At 40.7% G+C, this 14,906-nt stretch overlaps 3 non-coding genes across 3 annotated transcripts; all 3 read right to left on the bottom strand.

Moving 5' to 3' along the window:
• Positions 1-4,495: 4,495 nt before the first annotated feature.
• On the bottom strand, positions 4,496-4,568 carry TRNAA-CGC (transfer RNA alanine (anticodon CGC)). The gene has a single exon. It is a non-coding gene; the product is annotated as a tRNA-Ala (tRNA).
• A 116-nt stretch (positions 4,569-4,684) lies between these two features.
• Positions 4,685-4,757, bottom strand: TRNAA-UGC (transfer RNA alanine (anticodon UGC)). The gene has a single exon. It is a non-coding gene; the product is annotated as a tRNA-Ala (tRNA).
• Positions 4,758-6,235: 1,478 nt separating this feature from the next.
• TRNAA-AGC (transfer RNA alanine (anticodon AGC)) lies at positions 6,236-6,308 on the bottom strand. Its single transcript has one exon. It is a non-coding gene; the product is annotated as a tRNA-Ala (tRNA).
• Positions 6,309-14,906: the final 8,598 nt, after the last annotated feature.

The following is a 14,906-nucleotide window of genomic DNA, read 5'->3' as shown; positions in this document are numbered from 1 at the left end:
GCTGTTTTTGATAGGTTGGACAGTCTTGGACTGTTTTTTTCCCTTGGTGTAAAGACAGATGTAAAACAACCAAGTTAAGTAGTTCTGCTTTCTCCCTGTTGTTTGTCCCCTTCTTGTCATTTTCTCTCACCAATGGACCAATCAACCAATGAACAATCAACCAATGGAACAGCTTTGCCCTCAGAAATTGTGGGAGCACCATCACTTGAGACTTTCAAGAAGAGATTGCTATTCCCATCTGTCAAAAATGGTGTAGGGTCTCCTGCTTGGGCAGGGGTTGGACTAGATGACCTACAAGGTCCCTTCCAACTCTGATTATCTGTTATCTGGACGAATTATTTCCTTGACTTTTTCTTGTTTTTAAGATGTTGGGAGAAGCTTTTTTGGGTTATTTTTTACTTTTGTCGCAAGCCTTTGTTCATTATGAGCCTTAGCTTTCCTTACTTCATCTTAGCAGGCTTGGGCTACTTGCTGATATTCTGTCTTAGTTATTTGCCCCTCTTTCCACTTTTTATACGTGTCCTCTTCGTCTTTCAATTTTTCAGAGTTTTTTATGCTGGTTTCTTTTGAGAGCTATTATTTTTCTTCTTTGTTGGTATTATGCTAGACTTGGCTTTTATAATCTCACTTTTCAAAATTTCCCAAGCCTCTGGAGTTGTTCTCCCCTTGAGGGGAAGCAGAGTCAGGCCTTGCTAAACCGTGACGACTACCAGGAACTCCAAAATATGTACACTGCACTAATAATAACAATAAAATACCCTAGAAGAAGGCAAGGTCAAATCCATTCCAGGACCAGTTTGGGCTAATGGTCTAGATGAGAAACAAGGAGATTGTTTCAAAATTTGTTTAGTTCCACAAACAATATTAGAAAATTATAAGAGTTATGTCTAGATATAATATATCCTGCCCTTCCATCTATATTTTCTTTCTGGGTGGGAATGAGACCTTTTAGAAGCTGGTTTCTCTTGATGGACCCTTTCTGTGAGTTCCCTTATGTCAGCTCTGCATGTGACTTCCTTTCCTTTATAGAAAAGGTCCTAAGATGCCAATAAAGCATAAGAGGAAACATTCAACCATATTAAGAGAAGTTTTAGGGATATATTGAATAGACCTGCAGCTCAAGTTTGGTTAACTGCTTTTCCTCAGTGTGATGACCCAGAGTGGGATACAAAAGCAACAAAGTCAAAAAACAGGTGAAGTCCCTTTAATTCCTTCAACTTGGCTTTAAAGGTCCAATTATCATTGGCTGGAGAAAAAAATTCCCCCACAAACAGTTGCAAAAAGGAAGAACCTCCATTCAAACTCAAAATATATATAAATTATAAATAGAAAAAAAAACAACACAAACCACACTAAAGAATTAATGAGACAAGGCAGAATAAGAGCTTGAAGACATCCACAGATATTGAAATACACACACTGGGGAGGATGCCAGAACTCAGATAAGAACTGACAGACTAGAAATATTTTCACGCTTTGCTTCCAGCACTGGCCCATGTGCAGTTTGTCCTTTTAAACAGTCCTCACAGCTGCAGCCCATGAAGGGAATCAAGGCCCTTTCCTCCCCCGTAGACCATGCCATTCACATTTCTCCCTTATCCGCTCCTCTCTGCGTGCCCTAGGATGAAGAGGGGATGGGCCTGGGTCTTCCGCTGAATACCCAGGCGGCCTGTGCCCTTCCCCAGTTTCCTCCACAACTTCCAGAGCCACACTCCCACTCCCTGTCAGCTGTTCCTCCTCTCCCTCAGAGTCAGATTCTAACAGGGGAATAACACTCAGGGCATGAACAAAGAGAACTGCCTGAGAATATTGACTTTTAAAGCATGGGAATAGATATCCCAAATGCAAACATCCTTGTTCTAAAGCTGTACTGTCTCAGTAATATTCGACCATCAGTCATGCAGACAGGCAGATTTGAAAGATGATTGAAATCCAAAGCCATAAGGCACATCAGGAAAAACAATGGAAAAAAGGGTTAAAAGAAGTCAAGGGAAAATCTTTTCCACAGTGTTCCAAGAAATGGACTTCATTTTTTTTATTTTTTTTTATTTTGTAATATTCTGGTCTGGGTTTACTTTTGGAAAGAAAGTGAAATACAAACAAACATATGTTCTTCTTCAGCGATTTTTTCTATACAAACAAATGAAATTATCAACACGCATTATGTTCTTTTGTATTCTCTAAGATGTACCTTCACAATAGACTGATTCTGTCTCCATCATCCCCACCACTCCATCATCCCCACCACTGGACAATGACTTCTTGACTATTCTTGCTGGTTATTGTCCCACTGCAACATCAGAAGAACATAACCTGCCTAAGACAAGGCAGAATCCCCATTATTGCCCTTCCAGGAGTTTCACCTAAAATAAATGGAATGAAGACATCTGTGCAGGAGCATCCTACGAATGTCTACATGAATGGCTTTAATAAAGATAGGTCTTTAAATTGCATCTGGAGAATAATAATAAGCCAAAGTAGTACCCATAAAATCAGCAGAACATGCATCCACTGGTAAGAACTCATGAATGCCCAAATGACATCAGTTTAGCCCAAAGAAAAATTTCCAGATGGTCTTTGAAAGCACTTAAATAACTGGTGCCATAGCTTTAGCATCAGCCAAAAACAGGCCAAAATGACCCTGGTCACAGCCTCCAGCTACCAATTTAACAATAGCCATGGGTCAAAGAATCACATCACACAGTTGCTCCTCCAATGGTAGAGCAACCCCATCCAGAGAAAGCATGGATTTGGGGGAGGAGGGCAGACATTAAAACCAAATTTTCTTTGGAGCTAGGCTACTAGCTATGCCTTTTTTAATTGTTATTTTCACCCTCATGTAATCATGTAATCCAAATGTCTTGCATCCCATTGCCACCAATTTTGCAATGGAAGATCAAAGACTGGATTATGAGTGCTATTGTGCAAATACAGATTAATGGCAACAGTTTACGGTAGCTCTGTCTCCTAAAGAGTGCAGTAAAAATAAAGAACAAATGAAATAAAAATAAATATGCATTCCAATCAGTATGGTCTCATTGCTTCTATACCATCCTAAATACCTAAACATATATTTTCTTTTAGAAGAGGAAAAAATAATAATTGGTGATTGTCCAAAGCAATAGCAATGTTCAAGAAAGAATCAAGAAATACAGGACAGGACAGATTTTACATTTCAGACGTTGATATTCCTTCCAGAAATGATATTAGAAAATGAGAAGAGTGTCTAGCTATAGCTTATCCCCCTTTCTCTCTAGCTTTCCTTTTTGGGTGGGAGGTGACCTTGAAGAAATGAACTGTCTCTTGATAGCCAGGTTTTGTGAGCTCCCTTCCATGTTTTTCCCTTTTCCCTTACATCCATCCTTCATAGTTTAAAATGAGGTCCTGTGAGGCTATTAAATTATGAAAGGAAATATTTAAAACCCTTTATTAATAGAAGTGGAAGTTATTTAATAGAGCCATGGTGCCTGTTGGTTAACCCTAAGGACAGGAACAAGGGCAACTGCCAGGCAAAATTGACTTTGAAAGCACAGCAAGGATGTACCAAATGCAAACATCCTTGTTCTTGTCTTGTTCATCTTCAACCATTGGTCATGCAATCCAGAAGGTTGGAAATCCAAATCTAAAGGGCTCATTGGGGGGGAAATGGAAAAATCTACCAAAAAGAACAAAAAGGCAAATTTCCATAGTGTTACAAGAAATGGACTTCAGTATTAATTTTTGGAAATAGGTCCATTGGAAACACTGGTATAGATGAATGGGTGACATTGGTGGATTGGGTCCTGGTTTTTCTTAATTGTTTGTTGTGTTGCTTCCAGTTTTTCTGTTTTAATCACTGTTGTTTGCTATCCAGACTTATGTGGAAGAGGACTATTTAAATCCTTTAAATAAACACATAAATAAAAATGGTCTAATAACTTGCCAAAGTAGGGTAAAAGTTGATTGGAAAATGTGGGCATCAAAGCTACTACCTCTTGCATATTAAGCTAGCACTCTTCCATTTGAGCTAGTTTCATGGCATTGTACCATTGCTGCTCCATCACTTCTCAAGAAACACCCACACAGAAAGTCATATGCACAATCACAGGGGTGGAGTGGGATGGATCTTGGGGAAGGAAGATAAAATCAACCAAAGCCTGTCTAGAAAAGATGGGCATTGATGATCCTCACCCCCTCTTGCAAGCAAAGCAAAGTGTCAGAGTTCCAAGAAAGACATCACTCCACCTTCCTCCAATCAGGTGTGAGAAAGACCTTGGTTCCCAAGAGAAAATATTTTGTTTTGGCTACAGAATCCAAACTATCTCAAATCCCCCTACCCTATCCCTCTGCTCCAGTGTGGCCACCCTGAAGTGGTCAAGATGGCTTCGATCAGGTCAACTTCAGGGTTGACACAAAGCTCCTGTATTGCCACTAATTCCTAGTCTAGGAAAATATGCAAAACTCGCCTTCATGAAGATCTTCTGTATGGAAGCCAAAACTGAAAAGAGAGACTAATTGGAGAATGCAGGCATCGATCCTGCTACCTCTCGCATGCGAAGCGAGCGCTCTACCATTTGAGCTAATTCCCCAACTGCTTGTCAACCTTGTTCTACCAAGTTACAAGAATTCAGGACAAGATGCAGAAAATGAGGAGATGAAAATGGTCTAATACTTTTTCGCAAAGGAAAAATTTTAAAAAATGGACTGGAGAATGTGGGCATCGATCCCACCACCTCTTGCATGCAAAGCAAGCGCTCTACCATCTGAGCTAATTCCCCAGCTACAAGCAGCCTTGATCCACACAACTGCAAGAATTCAGGACAAGAAGCAGAAACCGAGGAGATGAAATTAGATGCCAACCAGTAAGCCTGCTAGAAATGACCGAGACACACCTGAGCTCCATTTACCTGGGAAGAGTTTGAGCAGGTGGATTCAGAGGAAGTGGACAAGTTCCTCACAGCTGTGAGTTCTGGAGCTGTGCCAGACTTCAGGGATGCCAGCATGGGTGCCTGTGAGGGTGAAGTTTCTCTCATAAAATTGGCAGTGGGTGCGGAGGGGGGAAATGAATTTGCCCATCTCCTTTTAGGCTTCTGAGGATGTACAACCTGTTATGGCCCTTTGGGCAGGGGTGCTTCCACAGAGTCCGGAGGCTTCCCTCGGGCCTCTGGGAGGGCAAAAGTGGCATCCCCTGGGCTTTGGAGGCTCTCCAGAAGCCAGAAACAGGCCTGTTTCTGGACTTCCAGAACTTCCGGAAGAGTCCCAGAGCCTTAGTGCAGACCCAGCACTTACCTGCAGACTCCTGGGAGGGGAGGGGCAGGGTGGGTGGAGCCAGCTGGTTGGTTCAAATACCAGTTCGACAAACCAGATGTAAATTTAACATCTGGTTCACCTGAACCGGCCCAAACTGGCTGAATCCCAGCCTCTGCTTTTGGGGAAAGGGATGAGCCGAGCCGAGCCTTGGGGGAGTGGGATAGAGGGTGGGAAGTGTTTCTACTTGGCTGCAGCTGCCTTTTCCAAGCTCAGGCAACAGCCTTTGTCTTCCTCACACTCACCATCATTCATGCCCTGTCATTTCACAGTTGGACTACTGCAATGCACTCCACATGGGGCTGCCCCTGAAGATCATACAGAAGTTACAAATGGTCCCAGTTTTACAGTCTTTGGCACCCCTCGGCTTAGAGGGGTATAGATCAATAGGTAATATTGCTGGATTGGAGCCCTGGTTTTTCTTCATTTTTTTTTGGGGGGGGGTGGTTTGCATTGCTTTTAGTGTTTCTGTTTTATAGCCACCCAGAGTCATGTGGCAAAGAATGGATGGTCATATAAATCCTCTAAATAAAGACATATATAAAAATGGTCTAATTTGAATACTAATATTCAAAGACATTTCAAATATGGTTTGATAAAATGGCACACAATGTTAAAGGTAGGTTTGGGCATTGAACCTACTGCCTCTTGTGTGTTAAGCAAGCACTCTTTCATTTGAGCTAATTTCACAGCATTCTCCACAATTTCTCAAGAAACACCCACACAGAAAATCATATGCACAATCACAGGGATGGAGTGGCGTAGATCTTGAAGAAGGATGCTAAAATCAACCAAAGGTCTGACTAGAAAAGGTGGGCATTGATCCCACCACCTCTTGCAAGCAAAGCAAGATTCTCGCATTGCCACTAATTCCTAGTCCAGGAAAATATGCAAAACTTGCCTGCAGGAGGATTTTCTGAAGGGAAGCCAAAAGTAAATAGAGATTGATTGGAGAATGCAGGCATTGATCCTGCTACCTCTCGCATGCTAAGCGAGCGCTCTACCATTTGAGCTAATTCCCCACTTGGCTTTAATTTGGTAGGATTTTATACTCTTTTTGTGAACTGAAAAGATTCATCCAGATACTGAAGCTATCAAAAATCCATTGTGAGAAGTTTGACAGATAGTCCTCGAGTTACGAATGTAATGGAGCCTGTCCATTCTATTCATAACCCGAGAATTTGTGGGAGTGAATCTCGCACCTTGAATGGGATCACTCCCTCCTTTGGCCCACACATTTGCTAATCGAATGTGAGGCTCATTAAGTGCACATGAAGTATATCAGGGTGGGAAAGGCCATGGGGGGGAACCTAGTGATGGAACAAGCCATCTGCCTAAGACCACTCTAGGCCTCCCCGACCCACTGAAATACCCCATGCTCCCCAAATTGCTTTCCCTCTCCCCAATCTGCTGCGCTGGGTCACTTATCTTGGGAAGATCTAGCAAGCAGTCTCCTCTCCAGCCTCCCACGCCCCTCTGCAGTTCCATTCGAGCCCCTGCAGGCCTCCCCTGGCCTGTTGCAGGCCAAAATGGAGCCTCCAGGGGCAAGTTCCAAGCCTCTGGGATCTGGCCCCCAGGAGGTCCATTTTGGCCTGCAATAGGCTGAGGGAGGCCTCTAGACAGCCAAACCAGGCTTCAGAGGGGCACATCTGCCCCTCAGAAGCTTCATTTTGGCCAGCAACATGTAGGATGAATGTTGCAGAGCCTCTGCAGTTGTTCATAAGGGTGAACAACTGCCGTGATGCTGCAAGATTCATAGTTCCAAGCTTTGTTCGGAAACACTAGGGGGCGCTGATTGCGTAACTTCGAACGTTCACTAAGGGAACACTCGTAACCCAGGGATTACCTGTATATCCAAATATATTTTATTCTTTATAATACGGTTTCCATTTTCCCTTAAAATATTAACAGAATCCACAATGGTTTGAGAATCAGTGTCTCCAAGTTAATCAAATTAGCAAACTTTCTCAAACCCCAAAATAAGTTTACTAATTTATAATTATTTTAATGTACTAATAATTTACTAATCCACAAATCCATTAATCCAAAGATTAAATCTGCAAACACAAATAAAGTTTATTAAAGTAATTCTACAGAACTATATGTTCACAAGAACATTCACACAGACACACACACACACTCCTCAGCACATAGAGACTTCCATACCCCTGACAAGTTCCCCCTATAAAAGTTTATCACTGTACCCCATTTCTCTGCAGCCTGCCCCAAAAGCAAACTTTTGCTTTCAGAAATAAATATTTTTTCTTTCCTCACAGTTCTTTGGATCTCATTTTTATTTATTCTTGTACAACCCCAGCTCAAGTTGGAACCCCAAATTATTCTTCTGACATCGTGCTATTTGCAGTAAAAATCAGAAAGACCTAATTCACTGTTTTTATTGTAGGAATGTAATTCCAGAAACTTCTCAATCAATTCTGAAGGTAATGTCACCTTCTGTAAATAATTCTACCTACACCAAATAACATAAGGAACATTTTACCTCACCTCCTTTCCACTTGGAATTTGGATTCAGAAGACTTGAGCTCCGTTTTCCCATCGCCTTACATAGATAAATCTTTTTCTCTCGTTCAGTTTCTCTCTCTCTCTCTCTCTCTCTCTTTCTCTCTTGTTTAAGAATATATAAAAGACAGAAAAAAAATCATTAAAAATGAAATAAATTTTTTTCACATGGTAATGATATTCACAGTTTTTGTTCGAATAAAAATCCGGTCTGGTTCCAAAGCAGGAGAAAGATACTGGAAATAAAATGGAGTCTGGGTGCAGGAAGTCTTTGTTTATTTGATTTTCCAGAAACTTCAGTGACAGCAGCATGTTTCTGGGATGGCTGACAAAATGGGGTTGAAATAGGTAGGCTTTTATACATTCTTTGGGGCCTCATGATTGAGATGCCTGTTTCTATGCAAAAACATATCCTTTAATATTCTAATGGCTATTGCAAGATTCCTATAGGATCGTGTAGGGGTCATGGCTGGCTCTATAGACAAAGGGAAAATGCAAATCCTTAGTGTTTGTCTGAGCTAATCATGTCAACTTTGATTTGCCTAATTGTGTTGCTCATCTTGAATCTCTGTTTACTCTTTGCTTATGAATAGATTGGCCCAGTTCTTCTGAATGGATACAAAATCTCCATTCCAAAAGATCAGCCTTTTCAAGCTTCTGCTTGAGGTTGTTTTCCTATAGCAGGAAGACTGGGATTTGCTTTCTGCTTTTGTTAAAATTTTTCTCCATTTCTCCTTCAGGGGAAATATTCTAACCCATCTCTTTTTAATATTAAGAATAAAGAATATTTTAACCTGGGAAAGGGGTGGACTTCCTACATTTTTCAAGCCTGAAGATCAAAGTATCCAAAGAGACATAAGTCAGATATGCTAATTCTGAACAAGCTGCTCTCTTCCACACCTTTATTTCTTTATAATATCCTAATAAAGAATGATGTTATTTATCATTTCTCTCACAATGGCCTGTTGTTCACTCCAATATTTTTTTTCAGTCTTAGAGATGAGGGAATCTAGAGACTGTTCACTTACCCTTTGATATCAATTCACTGTAATGAAAAATTATATTTACTTAAATAAAAGTAGAGGAGCCATCATAATAAAACAAAAATTAAACAGTGGAAAGTTTCCCTCTCATCTAATCTTCTGGTGATTCTCAACAAACTATTCTCAGAATGTTAGTTCTGCCACTTAACCAGAGGGGGTATTCAGCAGGTTCTGACCAGTTCTGGAGAACCGGTAGCGGAAATTTTGAGTAGTTTGGAGAACTGTCAAATGCCACCTCTGACTGGCCCCGCTCCCATCTATTCTCTGCCTCCCAAGTCCCAGATGATTGGCTGGGTCTTCTTTTGTTGTCCTGCACAGGAAAACGGAACTGGAAATCAGGTTAGTGGGGTGGGGAGGGAATGGAGATTTTACAGCATTGGTCCCCAACCTTTTTTGTACCAGGGACCGGTTTCAAGCAGAAAATTTTTGCAAGGACCAGGGGGGAAGAGAAGAGAAGGAGGCTTGGCTCTCGCTGCTCCACCAGCCCAGGAAGAAACTGCTTCAAAGAAGCGGGGGCTTTTTCCTGCGCCGCAGCTATTCCGGCGCCCGTTTCACCCCACCCGCCGCCCGCAGCGCGCGTGCTTCAATCCACAGTGTCCGTTCTGCCTGCCTGCCTGCCTGCCTTAGTTTCTGGTTGTTTGGGAGCAGCTTGGCTGAGAATAATAACTATTCGCCTCTTTTACTCAGCCGAAGCTGTTCCGATTCAACCATTAATGAAGGCAGGCAGAACGGAGCACTGGTTGAACGCATGGCGCGGGCGGCGGGCGGGCGGGGTGGGGTGGGGAGAAACGGGCGCTTCGGAGGCGCTCGGCGACAGGAAAAAGCCCCCTCGCTCTTTGAAGCAGTTTCTTCCTGGGCTGGTGGAGGAGCGAGAGAGCGACTGAGAGAGCTGACCCAGAGAGAAGGACAGGCTTCGGTTGCTTCCTCCCTCCCCTTCTTTCATTTGTGTCCTTGATCCCCGATCCCAGCAGCATTCACCGAAGGTGAAGAAAGCCGCCATTTTTTAAAAAAAATTCTTTGCGGCCCGGTAGAGAGTGCTCCACGGCCCGGTACCGGTCCGCGGCCCGGTGGTTGGGGACCCCTGTTTTACAGTATTCTTCCCCAGGATTTGGGTGGAAATGGTGTTTTTGCAGTATCCGTCCCCTGCCATGTCCACCAAGCCACACCACGCTCACCAAGCCACACCTACATAACTGGTAGTAAAAAAATTTGAACCCCACCAATGCACTTAACCCTTCATTCACACTCAGTGACAAAGAAAAAAATTGTCATTATTAGACACTGATCTCTCTATGATCAGAATTATGACTTTTAAGTTCAGCTGTTTGTGGGTTAATGTGTACAAAAAAGGAAATGCCTGGGTTTGGCTTATGAGGCTACAGAAATCAAGTTTTGTTTCAAAGAATCCCTATTTATTTATATGTGTAAGAAGTGTCATCCTGGAGATTCAAGTGTCCTCCACTTTGCTGAGCTTCATATGGTTTTAGAAATCTCCCTCAAGCATTGGCCTATTGGGTGAGCCATTGTAGTGGATTGAATTTCTACATTTTCTAGAATTTTTCTCTAACTTCCCAGTTAGGGAATTCCAAGTAGCCTCGTATGCACATATGAACTCCTTTTCTTTTCCTTCTTTACTTAAAAGAATAACTTTTAAACAAAAAGAGAGAATGGTATAAAGCAAAATAAGAAAATATAAAGTTCTAGAACTAGTATTACAACTTTAACAGTAAACAGCATATCAAATCAATACTTTATAAGTACCAACCATTCTATAGAGAAGAAAAACCAAATTTTGGATGGAATCCAAAACTGTTTTAATATAATTCTAAACATTGTAATCCAAGAACTGTTTCCGATTAGAATTAAATTTTGCATTAGATTTGCCTTTTTATATAAGAAGTTATTCTGGACTTCAAAGTGTTAGAAGCAATATCCTTCTGGGTTCAGTTCCAAGTGGGGGAAAAGACACTGGAAACATGGAGGCTATTTGGGAAGATGGTTTAATGGTGGACAGGACCACATGGCTTGGAGCTCCTGGGCGAAAAGGGCAGAGATGCTGAGAATCCCTTGGTTTCATACCCTCTCTTGGGCCCTAACTTAGGGTTTCTTGTTCCTATGTAAGAAATGTATTCCATTGGCTGTCAGACTCCCAGGGGTGGGGGTCTTAACCAACATTGTAGATTTTGACTGGACCACATGGCTTCACCTGAGTGCTGGCTAATGCAATCTTCCCAGGTGCCATATGATGAGATGGGTAATTGTATCATTTCCTGAGGGCCATCCTTAATCCCATCACCCTGGAGCTGAAGCAGGGGCAGGGAGCTGAAGGAAGCTGCTTTGTCTTTAAAATATGTTTCTCCTTTTCTTCATCCAGGGAAATATAATATTGTGCCTTTTTAATATTTCCTAGAATATTTCATTCTTCTAGGAGAGAGGTGGGTGCTAACTTTTTACAAAAGCATACTCCTCTAATTAGCTATTCTTCCAAAGAAGGAATCAAAGAAGTTTTCCAATAAAACACATATAATATGCTTGTAACTATTTTCATATATAGTACTAGTTCAGGAAAACACTAACACAGTTTTTGAGATTAGCTGAGATCGTTTAAGTACCGCCACCTAGCTGGACGATGATATGGGAATAAATTTCAAAATTCTTTGAATCTTAAAAGCATCCTATATTCTACATTCTGCCACTAGATGACAGAAAAAGCTTACTTTTGATGTGATATTGAAAAACAGGCAAGGGCTTTAAGTAAAGGTAGGGAAGATGGTAAATAAGCGAAGTGTTAAAAAAAAAAAGTAAGTTACTTAATTAGAAACATAGAAACAGAAAGCAGCAGAAAAAGACCCAGTGGTCCATTGAGTCAACCATTTCAGTGTTTTTGTTTTCTTTTAAATTTATTTATTATTTTATATATTAATTTTTGATTGATGATATTATATCTCAAGCATGTTTAAACTCAGTGATGATTGATTCTACTACTTCTGCTGGAACTTAAGTGCCAAGAATTAAGTTTAAAAAGTATTCGAATACATATTCAGACTCAGTCACTGCAGATAAATACGCATATAAATAAGGGCTTATACATCTAAAACAGAGATGGTATTCAGCAGATTCTGACCAGTTCTGGAGAACCAGTAGTGGAAATTTTGAGTAGTTCAGAATACCACCTCTGACTGGTCCCTCCCCTATCTATTCTCTACCTCCCGAGTCCCAGCTGATTGGCTGGGTCTTCTTTGGTTGCCCTGCACAGGAGAACAGAGCTGGAAAGCAGGTTAGTGGGGTGGGGAGAGAATTGGGATTTTGTAGTAACCTTCTCCTGCCATGCTCACCAAGCCACGCCCATAGAACTGGTAGTAAAAAAAATTGAATCCCACCACTGATCTAAAAGCTTGTATATAACTTTGCACTTTGCTTCCCTTGTAATGAATAGTACTATATTCACTCATTGCCCATATATGTGTGCATTGAGTTATTAAATAATTCCTATTTTCTCTGTACAACAACTTTTAGGTGTTGTCAGTATTTATACACATGTATCTCCAGTCAGATGTTAGCATTAGATGGGAGCAAAAAGTTGAATAGCCAATAATTTCCATATATGGCTTTTTCTTAAATTTTATTATAAGTGAGCATTGTTGCATTCATTGCTAAAAGGGCGAGTAGAAATTTGTTTTGATTTCACACTGGATGAATCTACTTGTTTGGTTTGAGCTTGTCCTCAATTTTGTGTACGCTGACAACACCCAAGACTATTTTCTTTGCTGACAACGTGCTTTGTTGTACACCTGTCTGCCATCTAACCAGGGAAATCTATTTAAATAAGTTGATTTCCATTTTTTTTTTCAAAAATAAAATCCAAGCAAAGTGTATCTATGGGGCTTCTCAGTCATTCGGGTCATGGTTGTCCCAGAGTTGTTTTTTTCACTGGACTTTCTTGGTTTTCTTTGAAGACGTTTCACTTCTCATCCAAGAAGCTTCTTCAGCTCTGACTGGATGGTGGGGAATGGAAGGATTTATACTCCTTGCTGACAGCTGGTCATTTGCATTCTTTTAGCAAGTTGTTAAGGCCACCTGGAGGTTTATCTACATTGTCAAGTTCACCTGAGTGGGTGTGAAGCCTTCTTGGAACTGTTGAAAGCACTATGTGTAGACTTGTAGACTGTGTCATAGATTCACTCCACCATCAAATCAGAGTCAAAGAAGCTTCTTGGATAAGAAGCAAAATATCTTAAAAGAAAAACAAGAAAATCCAGTTGCCTCTTGAAAAAAGCACCTTTGGGACAAGCAGAGCATGGAAAAATTAGAATAGAATAGAGCAGAGCAGAGCAGGACAGGACAGAATAGAATAATAGCTTTATTGTCACCTTGAATGTACACTAATTGGCAAAGATTAAAATGAAATTTCGTTGCATAAAAGCTCTCAGAGGGTCTTCACCTCTAATATACACTACATCAACATGAGAAAATAAATAAATAAGTAAATAAATAAATACAAACTAATGCATATACCCACATATATTATATGACACTGAGAAACAACACAGTTTAGTTTGGATGTATACATGTACGTGGCAAGAGAAACAAATATGGTACTTGAAATTGTTCAGGCTGCTACAGGTCAGGTCTCATTCAATAATTGCCACCATAAATCAAGCTGACAGGCCCAGAATGAGACAACTCATCATAGCAAAAACGCATCATGGGAAAACTTGACATGAGACAATTCTACAACTACAAAAGTTAAATTAATTTCAATGGAACCGTGGGCAATAATTATAAAATGAAGTCAATCTAGAAATACAGGAGTTATAATTCTCTCGATGAAAATGTGATCACCAGTAATAACGACAGTTTCACACAGCTTTGAGTTAGCTGCTGCTTTGATTTGGCTACTGCAAGTTTCCCACAGCAAGTTGGGTACAGCAAGTTGGCCATGGTGAGTTGGCTGCGGAAGTTGCCCTACACCCAACATGCCTGTTTTTTTTTTTTTTCTTGGCAAGCGTGGGGAGTGGCTGAGTATGCACTTTGATATTACTATGCAAGCCACATCACACAGTGTATTAACTAGTCCTTCTTTGCTCCAAGTATCCTGCATCATCGTCATCGTCATCTTCATTTAATGACCCCATAATCCCTTGCGGGGTGGAGTCTGAGCAATTGAATAGAGGTACCATTTTAATGGCTGGATGCCCTTCCTGTCACCAATGCAGATTTTTGTTCAGCAGATATATTCTCATTGTGCCCAGAGAGAGAAATATCTGCCTCATTACAAGATATGAGGGTGGCACACTCTAATTGGCAACTATAGGGAAACCTTGTTTTGTAATATTTGAAATGAAGAGGAAGGGGTTTTTTTTTGTTTTTTTTGGAAATGATGAAATAAAAATATGTGATGAAATTGTAAACAGGACAGATAAAAGTATAAGTATAATTATTTTGAAGATATGAAAATTTTGAAAGGGAAAGGAAATAGACTAAGAAATGAATGCGAAAGCTATAAAATAAGCCTGAGGGAAGTATCTTGAGAAAAATTAATAGAGAATATACGAAAGAGTGGTAATATATGAAATTCAATATAAAAGATGAACATGTAACTGAAATTATATCTGTATGGAGATGTGAAAACCTGGAACTATGCTGTTCACTAAAAAGATGTTTTATTTCTTTTTGTTTTGTGAAAACTCAAGTAAAATTTTATTTAAAAATAAAAATATCTGCCTCTACCTAGGATCGAACTCACATCCTTGTAAGTGTGCGGAGAGAGCTCCACCTCAAGGCCACCACACCACTCCTTCAAGTATCCTGCATCCTTGCCTTTATTTCATTTGTGTTTGTTCCTTGCCTGCTGCAGGCTGCTGGGAGAAATTTGGTGAAAATCCATTCTTACTTCTTTTTTCTTGAGAACAAATGCTCACTGGAGGTCTTTTTTCCTTCCCTGCTGCCTCTAAGAATTGTTTATGTTTCTATGTTTGATGATTGTTGATCTTTGCCATATTCTGTGCATTGTCATGTCATCCCCCATGGCAATTTCTTAGCCAGTGTTTTTTCCAG

This window comes from Notechis scutatus, chromosome 2 (genome assembly GCF_049901735.1).
Source record: "Notechis scutatus isolate UNSWTSFEM ecotype Mainland chromosome 2, rNotScu1.2, whole genome shotgun sequence".
Lineage (NCBI taxonomy): Eukaryota > Metazoa > Chordata > Lepidosauria > Squamata > Elapidae > Notechis > Notechis scutatus.
This window is presented reverse-complemented; position numbering and strand designations above follow the sequence as displayed.